Here is an 18,795-nt window from a genome sequence, read left to right as displayed (position 1 = left end):
TTTGATGAGGCCCTAAGCTACTGAAGGTAATGGGCCCTTTATATGTCTAGCTGTCCTTTGTCATCAACAAATTGTTATTGTTTTTTGTGTTGAATATATTGTAATTTATGGACTTAATAGGTATCTAAAGCCATTTGCACATAACAAATAGGAACCTACATAACACAAAACACTTACTGTATGTAGGTTTTATTTTATTTGGTTTTTATCTTCTATTTTGGAAATGTACATCCGGTTTTTTCCCCTTTAATTTTTTGGGGGGCCCCCAAGAGAGTGGGGCCCTAAGCTATAGCTTGTTTAGCTCATACGTAAATCCAGCACTGCTTTGCATGGAGAAGGGCTGGGGATCCACCCTCGACCATGCTCGGGTACAGCCGTTGAGAAGGGCCTGGGAAGCCTAGGCAGCTGCTGCTGCTACTCAAGTGTGCTTGGATGGACCATTTATCTAATGCGACATATTCCCTGTCTTCACAGCAATTATCCTCTGCTGCTCAGCTGGAAAAGTGCTTCTGTTCTCACTCCCCCTACCTAGCACTCCATTGCACTGTCTCTTAGAATTCTTCTTCTTTTCCTTAAAAAGAAATCTGATCACTACTATGTTTGTGAATCATCTTCCTAACGACTAGTATTATGGTCTTAAAACACTGTGATACTCTTTAATTACATCTGGAAAAGTGTTATAGTGACAGTTACAAGATCAATACAACAAACTGGTAAAGGCTGGCTGGGCTCATCCAGCTGCTGGGCTCAGGTGTGTTCCATGGCCCTGCCCCTTTATGTTGCAGAGTCCCTTCTGCAACAGGAATGTGCAGGCAGATCTAAAAAAACACACCTCTCACACTTTATTTTAGTGTATGTGTTTGGGGGTTTTGGGGCCCTGAAAGCAGCGAGCTCTTAAAAAACTGGTCATTATTATTTTTAAGGGGAGTAGGGTAGGCAGGAGGCTGTTGTGGCTGGGAAGCTGCCAGTTAATGAGGTCAAAATATGCAGGGAAGTATTAAAAATTATTTTGTGCCCTGGTGTTGTTAGATTATGTATACTATACTCAATCCTGAAATTTTTGGGGGGATGACTCTTAACCTTTTGGTTGTCTCTGGGTAAAAGTTTAATAGATACAAATTTTATGGATACAGAACCCAAATGAATTGGATATAATATATTCAACCTTTTTATACCTACCGCCGACAAATGCATCTTTCTTGATGGTAAAATTTCCTTACTGCCCACCAGTGCTCGATGGAAGGAGGATTCAGCTTGTGGCCGTAGAACCCTCAACCACCCACCTAGAATCCTGAAACACCCACTAGTGGGTGATAGGGACCAGACAACCCCTGATATAAACAAACCTACCAAAGAAGACAATACACATTGCTTGCAGAGACAGCCAGTTCAATATCTAGGATTACACAAAAAATGGAAAGAGATCTTAGAATACAATCCTAATAAATTCATGTGGAAAGCAAAAGAAAATGACTTAAATAAGTGGGCACATCTGAAGATCTGTATGGCAAATGTCCTTCATAAAAAATTTAGTTTTATTTTTGGAACGTGCCTTTGCGGTTCCTCAGAAATGAATAGGAAAAAATGGCAGAAAATATTAATCCATTTTGTTGGGGAAGGGAAAAAGCAATAGATCACTTCAGTGAGAGAACTTTATTTAAAGCAATTAAAATGATGGGAGAGCATTATATGCTTAGAGAAATATGAATCTGCAACACTAACACATCTGAAAACACGATTCCTGACAGCTGTTCTTATTTTATCTGTAATTGTAATATTTTATCTGTAATTTTTTCTGCATTGAGTTCCTGTCAAGGAATAGGTAAGGGATAACTAAATTTAATAATAATAATAGCCCTTGAACATACTAATATTTCAACTGAATTAAAAATACATCATGCTGCTTAAGTAGATTTGAAAGAATTGATGCAAGGATATATGTTCTTAATTTTTTTTTAAGTGTCCTGGATTTATTTCCACCCATGGCTATAACTTGCAATGAAGAAAAAAATATTTGCTGGATAAGCAAATAATTTAAGGGTCTAATGAACGATACCTGCCTCTGCTGAGGAATCAATTCCATTCCTGACAGCTACAAATTTGTAGTTCATGAAACTGAATTTTAAAAGAAACTCAACCTTCAATTTTGCATTGCATAGTCTCAAAGACGACACTTTCTGAAAATTGCCAATGTATGTACAGCTCATTAACTATTGCTGACCTTAAAAAAGTGCACCGTGACCTCTGTGTGACATTTGTAATTTGCATGTGGTCTAGAACTACCTTCCATCTTGAGTATTCACACTGGTGTGTGCGATAGTGACTTAAGACCACAGTGCAGAAAACCCCACCTGACTACCCTCCAGCCTTTTCTGCCAAAAAAAAGGTGGCACTTCAGAAACTGTTTAATTGAGGCTGTTTAATTGAGAAGCCCAGAATAGTGGGCAGAGTCTCTCATATTTTTGGGAGCAATCAGCCTGGAATGGACAAACGTCACATAATGTCTACCACTACTATGCGCCTCAGCCTCCTCAATCCTAAATTGATTTAGGTCATAGGTGTACAGAACTAGTAGAGGAAGGTTTTTATAGGACTTAACTAAGCACTGGGTTTTTATGATTTGTGCTATGTTTTCTCCAAAGCAGTTAAGTGAGGGCCAGCCCATAATGCTAGGTGGAGCAGGATATGTTTGTCTAAAAGCTTTTAATGAGTTTGAAAAAATTGAAATGTGGATCTTGATGTGTGGATTTCTTCCTCACTCAACCCCTTCCAGATAAAATATAATAATTCCTCTGTTCATTAATGCTTCGAAGGTTTGCTATCAGTCTAGCTCCTCTGAAAGAAATGTGTCAAGCGTTTTTATATTTTTGGTGCCATTTCCCCCCTCATTTTGGTAGGAAAGCTGGCTTTGATAATCTAGCTGCACTAATAGTGTACATGCTTGTAAGTTGTATGCCTTTCATTGCTAACAGGCTTGCTTATTAGTGGCCTGGGATATTGGTTGGTGTTTCTTCAATGGAAAATAATGGCTAGGAAATAGTTTGAGATTTTATTGGTATACCACCTAGCCATAGCTTAAAACCACGCTTCAACATGAAAAGATAATAGATTTCAAACATAAGAAACACACACACACACACACACAATGTACACAACCAAACTGAACAATTTCCACATAAATAATGTGTTACTTTCTTGTATCATCATTTTCATGTCAAAAACAACAATATCCTAGCCCAGCTATACATATTTATCTATGTATGATCCCATTCAGAGGCTGGTATGAAGAAGTAATTGCCGGAATTTGTGAATAACAGTGTCAACACTGTCTGTTATTTAATTATATGATTGCTAAAATATTTTATTTTCTTAAAAAGAAACTGTTGCAAAATTTCGATACTGTATACTGTTAACGTCTACCTCAAGGTGGTGCCAGTGTCATTCCAATGTTAAAAAGTGGTGGTGAAAGAACCATTTATTGACTTCTTCTTTTTTTACTTCTGGTAGTAAGCTTATTCAATAAGCGTAATGTTACTGGTTTACGTATAGAAAGAGCACGCCTACACAATTTCCACTGAACTTCGCAGACCCAAACATACGTTCAGAGACATGTTGGGAACCTAAACCGAAACACTTGTGCAGGATGTTTTTAAAAAATCTGTATTTAATACATGATACTTGGTGGCAATGACTTGCATGCAAAAATATCTTGCATGAGCAGAGAGGCCCTTAAAGTTAGGCAGACTTGCCAGATTCTTGCAATTTCCTTGCATCTGCTGCTGCGTCCTGCCCCATCACATGCTGTTCCAGAGGGAACAGCTTTTGAGGTGTGTGCGAGCTCAAGGGAACACAGGAAGCTGCCTTATACAGTGGTACCTCGGGTCCGTTCTTAACCTGAAACTGTTCTTAAACTGAGGTACCACTTTAGCTAATGGGGCCTCCCGTTGCTGCTGCGCGGCCACTGCGTGATTTCTGTTCTCATCCTGAAGCAAAGTTCTTAACCCGAGGTACTATTTCTGGGTTAGCAGGGTCTGTAACCTGAAGTGTCTGTAACCTGAGGTACCACTGTGGTGAGCCAGACCATTAGTCCAGCTAGCTCAGGGTAATCCATACTGGCAGTGGTTTCCCAGGATTTCCAACGAAGTTGTCTCCCAGTCCTACCTGGAAATATAGGGGATTGAACCTGGGATGTTCTGCAAGCAGGCCAGGAAAATCACATGTGAGCAAAGTTCCACTTCCTCGGGATCTGACACGTTGGTATAATGGGAAACCTTGCAAGTTCCATCCTGTGAATATATCTGCTAGAGCACTGAATCTTAGGTCAACTATACATGTTGTTTCAAACCCCCGCCCACCCAAAAAACCACACACACACAACACAACACATGGGGATTACCATGTTTTTGGAAAAAGCATTCAGACTGTAACTGGTGTTTGAATGGCTGCACGTTAAAAGACATTGCATAAGTTTCATTTAAGTCACAAAAAATTGATTTCCTGAATTCAGTCTTTATGACCTTGTGACATAACAATGTAGGAACAGAGGTGGGAAGGGGTTGGAATTCTTCCCCCCCACTTCCCTCCCCACTTGACCTTCACATTTATATATCCAGTTTGCTGTGCCCTTTCTGCTCACTGTGCCACAGAAACCACTGCTAGGTTTGCAAACTTGCCACACAGTGTATCTGAAGAAGTGTGCATGCACACGAAAGCTCATACCAAGAACTAACTTAGTTGGTCTTTAAGGTGCTACTGGAAGGAAAAATTTTTTTTTGTTTTGCCACACAGTGGCAGTGCAGCCCTACCTGAGGTAAGCGAAGTCAAAACTGAACTTCAATTAATGGTGAAATTGCAAACAGGAATGAAGCTTGTGTACACAGCTGATTAACTCAATAGCCATAGTAATTCTTTCTGACGTTGTCCTCAAGCAATATAGATCAAACTGTGAAGTCCTTTGCGTTATATTTTTAACCATAGCTGACCAGGGCTACTGCTGCGGTTAGATGTGGTTATTGCTGTTGGTAACAGGATAATTCAAACTGAAATTTGTCAGACTAGAATATTGTGCTGAACTTACAGGCAGCTTTACCGAAAACTACCTTTGATTCATGTCTATCCAGGAATTTTTTCCACCACCATTGCTGTAACAAAGTTACTCCCACAATATTTTAACTTTTGCACCAAACCTCCTGTAATTGCGCCCATTCCTTATCCAATACCTTTTCTCTTTCGCATTGCATCGTGGAAGTTGAAGCAGCATGAACGCACCAGTGAAATAAATATTTACTCTTTATTTCACTGGTGCCTTCATGCCGCTTCAACTCCCATGATGCAGTGCGATTTTGAAAATGCACAAAAATGGTGTGTTCAGACAGCTTTACAGCTGCAAATCTATTCACACCTGGGAGTAAATTTTGTTGAGATCAGCAGGATTTACTTCTGAGAAAACAGACTTGGAATGGTTCTGCAAGTATAGTAAATGTATGACATTTGCCTTTTATTTATTATTATTATGGTGCACAAGAGAGCACATAAAAGGGAAACCTTACAAATGTTTGAAACGCAGAACACATTTTGCTTGAGGCACCATAGGATCCATGCCTAATGGAAATCTTATAAATTCTTGGAATGGAACAGACTTGTTTGGGCAGTGACCCCACAGCTGTAGAACTCAGTTCTGAGACCAGGCAAAAACCCAAGCCTTCATTACTTTTAAAAGGCCTCAAATACCTGTGTTTTTATCAAGGATGTTGGTGGCTAACCATGGCTTGGGCTATAGAAACAGTACTGTGTTATGGGTCTACAATATAAATTGGTTGCTATTATTGTATGGTTTATGCTGGATTTTAATAGTGTTTTGAAAGAAATGGATGTTTTAAATGAGTGCTTAAAAGGGTTTTTAATATGTATATGTTGATATATAGTTTGCAAACCGTTTTGGGAGGCATGCTGTTTACAGGCAAAAAATCTTTCAAGTCCATTAATTAATTAGTGATCCAACTAATACAGAAAGCAGTAAAGAATAGAATCCCATAATGAACTGACCAAATTTTGATTCGGACAAAGGATTTTCCACAGAAATCTATTGTTTGGTTCTGGAAAATGTGGAATTAGCAATGGAATTTCAGTGGCTTTAATACATTCCTGCCCCTGACTCCTTGCTGATTGCCAAGAAAGATTTCCTGACCCCAGTTTACTTTTCATTTTATCTACCAATGGTTCTCATCCCACAAATATTCAAAATTGGCTCCATAATACGGAAACTACTTTAATTCATCTTCCTCCTCCCTGGGATTTTCTCTCTCCTTAAAACCAGAATATTGCTCGTTGGGTTTTATGTCTAGAAAATACCAAATTATTGCTGAGGGGAAGACAGGAAAATGTTTTTGTTGTGCTAACAAAGAGCTATGGTTCAGTTGCAGAACTTCTTCTTTTTTTAAGCTGACTGATTGTATCCAGTGAATCATATTCTGATGGTTGCTTCTCACAAGTGCAGGAATTTATTAATTACATTTATATTCTACCTTCCATCCAAGGAGCTCAAGGTGGTGAACATGGTTCATGTCCCCCTTGTGTTATCCTCACAACAACCCTGTGACATAGGTTAGGCTGAGAGGCTCTTTCCCAGGTCCTAGTTCAGGGGTCAGCAAAGTTTACCTTGCCTGGGCCAGTTCACTCCAGTGGAGATCCCTCCGTGCGCCAGATCGTGCCCGCCTGCGATTTCCGGTGCCTGTGCAGACGTGATTTCTGGCATCGGTGTCTATGCAGAGGTGATTTCCAGCGTCTGCACATGCACAGACGCAATTTCCGGTGCCACGGAAGCTTGTCCCTGCACTGCGCTGCACTGGTTTAGTGCAGCGTGCGGGGACTCGTCGAGCAGGTGGCTCAGTTCGGGGGCGGCTCTTGGGCTGGTTAAGCAATCCCTGTGGGCCGTTAGTGGCCCATGGGCCTTAGGTTGCCAACCCCTGTCCTAGTCCAACACACTAACACTAAGACTACACCATGGTGGAATAGGAAACCTGTTGCCTGCCAGAATTCTGGAATCCAGCTTCTATCAGACCAAGCCAAAATAAAATTTAAAAAGCTTGCCAACAGTGGAAATGTAAAAAAAACAAAACAAAAAAACAAAAAAAACCACACACACGTAAAGGTTAATTGTCAAAATCGGTTAGTCATATATACATACACATATATATAAATATATATATACTATATAGTATTAGTTTCCTGTCAATATTGACAGTGATGCATAAGTAAACACTGTGTAATTGCTTTAAAAATTAGGATGGAAGGGAGGTACAACCCTAGAAGTCAATTAGGATGGAAGGGAGATACAACCCTAGAAGTAAATTCAGTTGACTTACAGCAGAATCCAAACCATGTCCACTCAAAAGTAAATCCTATTGAATGGAATCGGGTTTGCATCCAGGTAAACGGGATTAAGATTTTAGCCTTAGACCCAAGAAATGATGCTGGGAAGGACCACATTCAAAACAGGCTGTTTAGTTAGACAAATAAACTCTCTTGTTCAGCCCAGAAAAAATATTTTGTAAATATAAAGAGCTATAAAAATTACCAGAACTTTTCGATGCCATCATAAGCTGAATGTACACTTTTTATATCTCTTCAAAAAAGCTGATAGGTGAGCTGTGTACTGTGCTGTTCGTTGGAAATAAAATGAATATATATCAAAAAGCTGCGCTGAAGCATTTATTATCATAACTGCTGCTGTTTAATGTGTATGTTTCTTGGGTGTTTTGGACCTATGCTGGATGTGCACAAAGAGAGAATGGTGGGCAGCCAGTGCCGGATTTACGTATGAGCTAAACAAACTATATTAGGGCCCCACTCTCTTGGGGGCCCCAAAAAATCAAAGAAAAAAACAACTGGATGTACACATTCCAAACTGGATGTACATTTTTATCCATAAGATAAAAAACCCAATGAAATAAAGCCTACATACAGCAACAGTGTTTTGCATTGTGTAGGCTCCTATGATGTAAATAATGGGCCCAACCTGCTAGCCTGCTCCCTAAATACTGCATATAAAGGGCCCCATTACCTTCAGTAGCTTCGGGCTTCAACAAACCTAAATCTAGCCCTGTGCACAAGGGCTACTGCTGCTGAAGGACATAAACTCACTCAACTCATGCAATGTTCACACACCATTATCTGCAATGCCTGGGCAGCAGTGCGACAGAAGCAGGAAGAAAGACAGCTCTGGCTGATGATGGCCAGGAAGGTCTCTTGCCAGTCACAACTCTTGATTGCACTCACTGGCTAAAGCCCTGTAAGGTGAGGACTAGCATGTTACATTTTCTCCCCTGTGTGTTGTCTTCTTCCCTTGGAAGTCAGCCCGTAATTCACTTGTGCACAGACTCCTGCCTGGCTAGTGCTTTGAGATCCTTTGCCACCGAAGGCACCATATAAATCCGAAGTGCTCTTACAAAGGCTGGCTGTGATGAGGCGCTAAACAAAACCATTTCTGCATAAAAAGTTTTCAGTCGCATATTTTCCCCCATCAACATTTTTTGGTTAGATTTTATGAGTACAAAGCTAATTTTTGTGGTCAGCTGTATACTTTTATTCTAAGTCTAACTGGCTACGGAGTTATGAAACGGAACTACTGCTCCTTAATGGGTCCCAGACATTGGCAGCAGTAAGTTGATTGTTCACAATTTTTCATGAGGCCAAGAGAGAGAAAGGAGGAGGGACTCTAATGAAGTGAAAACAAATGCTGTACCCGCCTGGTTAATATGCTAAAGAGCCATTATTTCTTATTCAGAGTGCTTTGCAGAATACTCACACAAAGAATCTGTGCCCAGTTCATTTCACTTACTTGATTTATGTTATAGACAAGTGCAGCACCATTGGTATTTTATTTTTATTTTTTTTAAAATGCTGAAAAGAAACATTGAACTTTACAGTACTGTTCATTCTTTTCCATTATTAAAACTCGAAGTGATACGCATCCTGGCATAAAAGTCTCTGACTGACACCTCGGCTGGAAAAAATGTTGTAACATTAGCTGTGATCTGGAATTCTCTGTGAAAAAAAAAAGTTTATGTTATGTTGTGGGTGAACATATCAGACGACACAGCAATTCTTCAAACAGCTCTTCTTTATTCAGATGCCAGAACAGAACTGAACTGAAGGGCTCAGTCAGTCTGCTTATATAGAGCTCCAGTACTTTGTTACTGTAACAACTTTTTAAAACTATCCAATCACTGAACATCACTTTTGATCCTTCATTTGCATACAAACTATCCAATCACTGAATGTCACTTTCGCTCCTTCATTTGCATAACTATCTACAGTATCCCCCTGATGGCCCAGGGTGAGAACTTCAGTACATAACAGTTTACATGCTGTCTGTGGGACCATAAATCATTGTCTATCCATTGTTATCCATTGAGTCCCACCTGCTTGCAGTCAGCTAGATTGCAGCCATTGCACAGGTTCTATGTCCTCTTGACTTTGGGACTTCAGGATCTGAGCTTTTAAACTTGCCTTGGATATTCTGAGCTCTGGGCCTTCACCACCAATGCATTTGGGAGAATCGTCTGAAAGGGATTTACATGCATGGTAGTTCTATATTAGGGTTGCATGTGTGAGGAACACCCACCTTACAGCAGATACCCGTCTGGAATGTAGAGATTCTGTAAGCAACAGTGTTCACATTCCCCACACCCCAGACATCCATGTTGTATGAGTTGTGGGAACACTTTCCTCACCTCAACACTCCCATTTTTCTAGCCCTAAATCTGCACTGGCACCATCTGAATTGTCCAGACAAAGCCGAGTGGAGCTGAAGCCTTGGTGAATTGGGAAGGTGTCTGTACTTACTGCAAATCCTAAGAAATCTCTGTTTGCATCATTCATAAGCAAAGAGCCTAAATATCCAGGGAAAAGTTCTTTTTGGATTGTCAGGTTAATCCTGGGCAGCTGCAAATTTAGGATTAGGTCTCCCATATATCATTAATAATACAGAGCTACTCTCTTTAGCCCAAACATAGCTGTTATTTAAGTCCCTTGAAAGCAGTAAACTTTGATAAGAACTTAGCCAGCATCTGAATTACATTTAAAAAATTGGCTTTATTCCACTAATATCCCCACTACTGCTGTTATTAGTGTTGCTAATGTAGGCATGGATTTAGAGTCTGGTAATGCTTCTGTGGCAGGTTCTAATAAAGAACTTCCATGTGTTTCTGGTTAGTTGTTGCATGCATGTGTCTAATAGGCACTTTCAAGGTCAGAAAACCATGTTGGCTAAAGGCCTCATTGTAGAAACACTTGGATCTGTATAGCCTGTCTCCAATTTCCATTTCAAGGGTTCTATCTGGTTAGATGATATCAGCTCTGTTTTGGCTCTTGATAGTACTGTGTGATATGATACAGCTTGCATGCATGCTGGATAGAAGCTGTACCTGCAGGTTATAAAAGTTCACGCACACAATTGCTCTTTAGGAGTTCATCCGCGGCGTGCGACAATCCAGCATTTGGGGAGGGGTAATCCGGCTATTGCAAATGTGCCGTGACAGTTTTATGCCACCAGCACTTGCATCCTAAGATAGTATCAGTTTGCTTGTAGGTATTGAAAATATTCATGAGTCATTCTGAATCATTTTATAGTCTTATGAGTCATCCCAGAGATACGGGGCCCATACATGTCCTTTTGCCAGGTGGGAGAGAGGGATCTCAAATTCCTCCTGCAAGCTCATTGCCGAGAGTATTATTTCCATTTTGTAGGTGAAGAGATGATGGAGCTGCAATAAAGGCTTTATTAAGCGATTTGCCCATGGCTGGGCAGAAAATACACGACAGAATCTGCTGTGATTGAATGCTTCTGGAGCTTTGTAAATGAAAGTCATGGCATCTATAACCCCCAAGCATCTCCAGGTGGGGCTGGGAGAAATAACTTTAATTTTCCCCCTTTAAAACAAATGTTTCATGTTATATTTATTTCCAAAGCCTTGTGCTCTGGCATTTATTGAGGAATCTGTTAGAATGTAACATATTTATTTAAACAATCTGACATCTTTTGATCAATTCTATGATTCTTAGTAACTCCTCACAGAAGACTCATGCACAGCTATGGTGGATCTCACACTGGATCTCAGCTGCCCTCCGTTTTCTTGGTAAAATGTCAGGTGGAACATCTGCTTCAATTTCCAAAACGATTCTAAGCTTTTGATGGCCTAGCTGATTCGTTTTTAGAGCCCAACACTTCTAAACAAATCACGAAGAAAAGTTAAAAACATTATTTGCTTAATTATTCACACCACATTTCTGGGAGAAAAAACATTGTTTGCTTAATTATTTAAACAACAGTTCGGGGGGGGGGGGAAATCCCCCACCAAACCATACATACCTGCATATAAACCACCTCTGCCGCTGGGGCCATCTAGCACACGGTGATAGGTTATGGTGCTCTTACATTAGTCTCCTAGAATTTAAAGAACAAAAATAAAATCAAAAGTACAACATACCTTTTCCTATAAACTCAAGCATTGCGACCCTGTACAATAACAAAGGTGACTGCCATAACTGTTAACAACTACCGTGGAATCTCCCTACTGAGTACTGTGGTGGAAAAAGCCTTTGCCATTGTAGTTCTCAGCAAGTTTACAGTCACTTGCTGACAGGGTCTATCACAATGTGGCTTTAGAGCTCAGAAGTCGACAGTCGACATGGTTTTCTCACTGCACCAGCTGCAGGAGAAATGCCGAGAGCAAAGACGCCCCTTGTATGTTGCCTTCATGGAGCCACAGCCTTTCCTTGGACCTGCTTCTGCATCAGTGATGTTGCGTCTCAGCAGTGGCTAGGAACACTTTTATTCACTAGGCCTTGTTTGACTTAGGTCACCATATGCCTTGTTTCTGTTTGAAGGGTTGTTTGGTCCAAGTCTGTTCAGGGTATAACTTATATACCTGCAGTGGCGTAGCGTGGGTTGTCAGCACCCGGGGCAAGGCAAGTAGTTTGCGCCCCCTAGCCCATGGATTTGCGCCCCCTAACCCGTGGATTTGCGCCCCCTAACCCGTGGATTTGCCCTAACCCCAGATGTTGCGGCCGGTGCGGCCGGCCCCCCCTGCACCCCCCACGCTACGCCACTGTATACCTGACCTCCCTTCACCACCATTGCTGTGATGTACTGGCACACCATTTCACATGTGGATGCATATGAGACAGCAAGGTGTGCATGTGTCCTTATCCCATGGCCACCGTAGGCTCTGTTGGCAGGAGGGTGGCAGTGAGATTCCTCCCTCTCCTGCTGCTAGTCTTCAAAGGAGCCAAAAGCTGACAAATTAAATGTTGTAGCCCTGGGTTCTTGGTGACTTGCAGTGGCAAGGGGTGTTAGAAACCCCAAATCTGGAACTTCCTAATCTAGCCCAGTGACTCCCCAAACTGGCCACAAACAAGCTGCCATGCTAAATCTCTTTATGCAGAAGGATATTTGACTTCAGAGCCAATAGGCAGGTGTCGCTGGATGCATGCCTATAGCCAATTCTCACCCCCTCCTGCTGCTGACTCAATTGGTTTGCTGAGCACATACAGGGCTAGAAGACATTATGAAAATAATTGGTATCAATTATTGCACACAGACCAAGGAGGAAGTTAGGAGAACAAATGAACAGAATGTACTCTCTGGTGTTTTTACGTTTTCCCCTTAATGGGTCTCCTTATTCTCTACGCGTTGGCATAACAGAAAAGAAATTCATTGTGCAATAAGCGTGGTGATCTTTTCGCTTGTGGTGAAATGCCTTTTGCTGTGCATAGTTTGGAATCCTGGGCGCAAGCATAAGCAATAAAACACAACAAAAATTTGTACAGAAAAGTTTGTTAATTAGAGACATTTGGCTTGAGAAGATTGATAAGAGGCAGAGATGGACCAATTAGTCAGTTCCCTTCCACATGTGTGCAGTTTAGGCGTCCAAGTCCCTGCTTTCCAGTGTCGGCCTCTCTCATCCAGCTTTGACCCACAACAATGCACATGCTCAAGCACTTAAATGTGCTCAAAGGAGCTCTCAATTCAATTAGTGAAATAGCTATTGCAAATGGAGAATTAGTTGGCCTGAAATTTGAATTGCTGAATTCTTAGAATTAGATGAATGCGTTTAGTAAGTCTTAACATGGAAAACAACTATAGTTTATAGATAAGGGGGAACAAGTGTCCTGAGGCTTTGTGCATGCAAAACACGTTCACTACCACTGACCTGTGGCCTAGCATTCCTCCACACTCACAGCCACACATAATAGTTTACGGTTGCATTCGGTGTAACGCCAAGAAGATTGTTCCATCAGCGCAAGCATTTCTGCTTCTCTCATAAAACAAATATCTCCTCTCCTCTCCTCTCCTCTCCTTGCATGCTGTTTTGCTGGTGTTTGGGAGGTCCTCCCAACCCTCTGAAGCAGATTTGGGGAGGGCACAGAGGGGGAGGAGGGAAGCCCTGCTGCGCTAGTGGGAATCATTGTGATGACTTCCGCTAGAGCAACATGCTTGTTGAATATGGCCCATAACTTATAAAATGCATCTCTTTTTCCTCTGTAGATTCTAAAACTTTCAAAAACCACTAAGGCATTAAAGCTGCAATCCTGTCTCCACTTATCTTGGAGTAAGTGTCACTGAAAGTAGGACTTACTTCTGAGTAGACACATATAGAATTGTGCTGAAGCTTTCACATATTGGCTTCCTAGGCAAGAAGGAATTCCCAAGGGCTGTATTTCAAAACACAACACAACAATAAATGATTAAAAGCTTGGTGTCACTTGGAAGGCTAAGAAATACTTTATGGCATAAGCCTTGGAGACCAGAGTCCATGTAATCAGACATGGAAAATGCTTAAAACAGGTGTTGGCACATTCTGTTCTTTTTTTTTTAAAAAAAGACTTTTTTTGGGGGGGGGTTGTGCCCATCTTGCCTCATCTTTGTACAGCAAACAGATGGACTTGCTTCTGATTCCAGTACTGACTTAATCTTCCGTTTCACCCTTGCTGCCTGCCAGTCAGAGCTAGTACAGTAAGCATCTAATGCAAACAGGCAGAACCATTTTCCTAAGTTTGCTCCTGGAGAGAAATATTGTACACCTGCCAAAAAATACTAGAACTGCAGTTCTACGGCTGGCATTTGGTATGTTTTTATTCTCCCCAAGTTTCTTGAAGTGAGTTGTTGATTTGCCAAATATACTAGTAGTGCACCTACCGCTAACTGAATATCTCTCTTCATACTTAACTGGAAAACCTATAGTCTGAGGAGAAGAAAATAATCTGGGAGGAAAAAAGAATTCACAAAGGGAATTGTGGCCAAGTGCAGGCCAGATTACCAAGGCAAGGCAAGTGGAGCATGATCCCCACATTGGTTTATAGCGTTGATCCTGGAGTGTCCTCCTTGTGTCTCCAGCCCAATAGATGTTGACTTTTCCCTTTATTTTTTTGTAGCGGAGCCAGAAGCGTAGACTTGTGTGTCGCACTAATTTTTCCGTCTTTGCAGGCAGAAGGATCTGTGCTCTGTTGGTGGGAAGGGGTGTTGACAAGCATAAAAGCTGGCAACGCATGGAGAGAGCAGCGGTGAAGTAATCTCCTGTTAAGCCAAACATCTGCAACCAAAGCGCTGTGCTTTAAGGATCAGTTATGCATTTGTACAGGGAAAAGTTCGAGCCTCGTGCCGGAATCACATGAAATTATTTTCCCATAGTCTTTCAGTATAGTTGAGCAAGTGTGGGCCTCTTCTGAGTTCATTAAAAACCTTTTGGCTGCTATAACAAACCAAGGACAATTATAGTTTGTTGGAATTGCAGGGAGATGAGCAAACTCTTGATTTGGCTCCAGGGTTTCAGTTCCAAATTAATTATCTTTCACACAGCTGGGTCTCCAGAGTTCGCTATTAGTTGACTTTGGGAGAAAATGTGATGGTAAGTTTAATGGCATTATGTAAAAGAGGGATGGAGAACCGACGGCCCTACAGATCTTGTCCCACAACATTGGAAGGGTCACAGTTTCCCCTGGTACAAGAGGGACAAAACTTTTGACAGGTCCTTATTTCCATACCACACTGATACATTTATCTTCCAAATCCTTCAAAAATACAAGTATCTTAGGAATGTATATTTCTTTTAGCCATTTCTATTCTGTTCCTAAGCAAGATTCATAGGTGTGTGCCGAGTGCCATGCTCTGGGTCACACCTATAAAAATGAAGTTTATTGGGTGGTTTCTAAGCATAACAATTACAACAGACATACACAACATAGAACAATAAGTGGAAAAGTGGTAATTACAAAGTGAAGAAGTCTTTAAACGATGAAAAGGTGTCTTTCTGTGTAGGGGTCAGGATAGGTGTTCATTCTCTTTAAGAATTGTTTTTACTGTCAGGTATCCAGGCTTAACAGATGGTGATAATATAACAATAATAACTTATTATTTATACCCCGCCCATCTGGCTGGGTTCCCCCAGCCACTCTGGGAGGCTCCCAACAGAAGATTAAAAGCACAAGAAAACATCAAACATTAAAAACTTCTCTGAACAGGGCTGCCTTCAGATGTCTTCTAAAAGTCGGATAGTTGTTTATTTCCTTAACATCTGCTGGGAGGGCGTTCCACAGGGTGGTTGCCACCACTGAGAAGGCCCTCTGCCTGTAACCTCACTTCTCATGGTGAGGGAACTGCCAGAAGGCCCTCGGCACTGGACCTCCATGACCAGGCTGAACAATGGGGGTGGAGATGCTCCTTCAGGTATACTGGACCAAGGCTACTTAGGGCTTTAAAGGTCAGCACCAGCACTTTGAATTGTGCTCAGAAATGTACTGGGAGCCAATGTAGCACTTTCAAGACTGGTGTTATATGGTCTTGGCAGCCACTCCCAGTCACCAGTCTAGGTACTACATTATGGATTAGTTGTAGTTTCCGGGTCACCTTCAAAGGTAGCCCCACGTAGAGGTATCTTGGTAAAGATGCAAGCCAACCTTATGCCAAGTTATGGAGAGCTTGGACTGAGTGGATGCCTCACTCTGCTCACTTCTGTTGGCTCAGCTGACCTGCTGCTGGTTGCTGAATGTATGACTTTAAGGCTCACTGCTGGTATCCTAGCCAGTGGAACCTATCGGAAAGCCGCTTCTGAGGATGAGGTGAGGGAGGTCCTGAGGTGGCCTGGAATCTGCTGGATTCTGAGCTGTTCTTACATCCAGCTGGATAGCACTGGGGATCTGGTGCTGGCCCAATCATGTGTTAGCCCAGAACTGTTCACAAACCTGCAAAAATTACGCATCTTTTAAAAAATAAATTGTTCTGTGGATTGTTCCAGTTTGATTTCTCCCTCTACAACTCCCATCATCCCTAGCTAACAGGACCAGTGGTCAGGGATGATGAGAATTGTAGTCCCAAAACAGCTGGAGGGCCGAGTTTGGCCATCACTGCTATACAGCTTTTTGAAGAATTATGCCATGCAGTGAGCTAAGTTGGCCTGTAGGTGTCAGAAATCTTCCGCATTAAGAATGTGAGATACTTTCAGATGAGTCTAGGCTCCCAGGCTGATCAGAAGCAAACCAGTGTGCGAGGTCTCTCCTTGTTTTTCCATAGCCTGAGCGTTCAGCTTGAAATCTGCTTCCACTACAAATCTGGGTCTGATGCTGCTAATCTTTGAATGCTGTAAACAATTTAACTTCTGAATTCTGTTCCAGGAAAGCAAAATATTCATCACTTCGTCATGTTGACTTCAGTGGCAGAAACATGTGGTTCTGTTGTCCCCGTTTTTGTACCACCTGTGCCTGTCTTTGGTGAATATCTATCTCTGTTTTACCCTGCAGGCATGTTGTTTGTGGGGAGGGGGCCATGTTGCAAATGTTAGGTGCCTTTTTATCATTGATTGGTGGTGGTGGGACATGCCTGCACTATTTTTGTGGTCCTGTTTCATATCCGTGTGGCAGCCGTTTTGTGATTGGCATCAACATCACTTCCTTAAACTTCCAAGTGTGCCCGCTGGCTCAAAAAGGTTGTCCACCCCTGGTTTCTTCAGACAGTAAACGTTCCATTTCACTCTGACCACACCATCCCCAACCATGTGCATATGCACATCTGAAACTCATGACAACACTTCATGCATCAGATGAAGTGGGCTGTCCAGGAAAGCTTATGCCATAATAAATGGGTTTGCCTTGAAGATGCCACAAGCCTCTTTGTTGTTTTTGCTGCAGCAGATGAACTGGAATGTGGAATGTTTCTATTCTGTGATAAGTATAACCAGATTCACTGTGAGATTACACATTCTGTTCAACTCTTCTATTTTTTAAAAAGGAAAAGGTCAGTTTACTACACACTTCAGAAGCCAGCACAGAACTGTCTATTGCATTATATATATAACATTATATGTTGCAAATGGAAAAGAACTATCTGTAATGTGTTATCATGGGAGGTAACATGTTCAGATAGACAACTTTAGTATGAGAATGCAGTGTTATAAGATGGCGAGATACCTGAGGGTATAGATTAATTAAATGCATTTTATCCTTTTATCCAAGGAGCTACATCTGAGAGGACACACAATGTTTACTAGTGATGTGCTTGGAATCCTTCTTGAGAAATTCAGGTAGTTTTCTTTTCATACATTGAACATTGGTGGTTTCTGTAAAAGATAAAAGACTTGAAGAATGTATTTGGTGGTGGTGGAGAAGGAATAGGGCATTTAAAATGGCAAAATGTAATGCCCCAAACTGCAAGGCTTGTCTAGTTTTGTTGAAGGGAAGACATCCGTTTGAAGGCAAAGGGTGACAAGACTTGATAAAGTTTAGATTCCTGAGAGCATTCTTCTGGAAGATGTTTTGACTATAGGGATGCCAAAACCCACAGCTGGAACCCAGAGAGGCTGCAACCAGTATTGTGTTCATTGTTACGGGTGCAAAGATAAGCTCCATTGGCATTTCCTGTTCTATTTCCTGCCAAAGTGAATTGGAAATGGACCTTCTAAATTGACAGGAGGTATCTTTGCCAGAGGAGGGGAATTATTTCCAAAGTTTTGATGCACTCCTTTCAGCTAAGGCAGCAGCTAGGATACAGCTTTGTAGCAAATGTCTGCTAGATGTATATTTTTGTCATAGGCAAAGGACTACTTTATCTGTGCACATATTATCAGCTTGAAACACAATGAGATCTGCATTTCAAATTGAAATTTCTCGTTGTTGCACTCCTAAGTATGCTCTGATGTGTTTCCACATTGCCAATTGCCTGTTCCAGTGGATGGAGAAGGGTTGGGGATTTCCTCATCTGATGCACATGACACACTTTGTTTCCCCTCTAATAATCTTCATATGGCTCTCATCCACAGCCATGATCCTGTACACCAGGGGTTCTTAACCTGCGGTCCATGAACACTTAAGGAGTTCGTGGATGGTCTTCCGGAAGTCCATGAACCAAGAGCAAACATTTTTTTCTTTGATTTCCTTCCTGTTACTTTGAGAATGATCTTTGCTGGGGGGGGGGGGGCGGAATTCTTGGGAAAGGGTCCATAGCTTTCATCAGTTTTTCAATGACCCCAAAAACATTAAGAACGACTTCTATACATCTTCCAGATACAATGGGATTTACTTTCTTGTCCCTGGTTGGAGACAGCAATGCTTCTGAATACCAGTTGCTGGAAATTGGTATTCATACTGGGGAGACATACTGGCATGCTAAGATGAGCTGTGCCGCCTTCTGCTGTAATTCAGTAGCAGAGTCCTTTATGACCTCACAGGTGGTCGATCATAAGTCTTCTTCTCTAGCAATATCCTGCTCAAGAGTAGCTACCTTCTGCTTCAAAGCCTGCAATT

General features: G+C 41.6%; 1 long non-coding RNA gene across 1 annotated transcript in view; it reads right to left on the bottom strand.

Moving 5' to 3' along the window:
* Nucleotides 1-11,373: 11,373 nt before the first annotated feature.
* Nucleotides 11,374-18,795, bottom strand: part of LOC310760365 — a 41,145-nt gene continuing 33,723 nt past the window's right edge. Inside the window, exon 3 of the long non-coding RNA XR_014546929.1 lies at nucleotides 11,374-11,446. This is a non-coding gene — a long non-coding RNA (uncharacterized lncRNA). The remainder of the gene's footprint in view (nucleotides 11,447-18,795) is intronic.

The sequence above is a fragment of the Podarcis filfolensis genome (assembly GCF_964270895.1).
Source record: "Podarcis filfolensis genome assembly, chromosome: 3".
Classification (NCBI taxonomy): domain Eukaryota; kingdom Metazoa; phylum Chordata; class Lepidosauria; order Squamata; family Lacertidae; genus Podarcis; species Podarcis filfolensis.
This window is presented reverse-complemented; position numbering and strand designations above follow the sequence as displayed.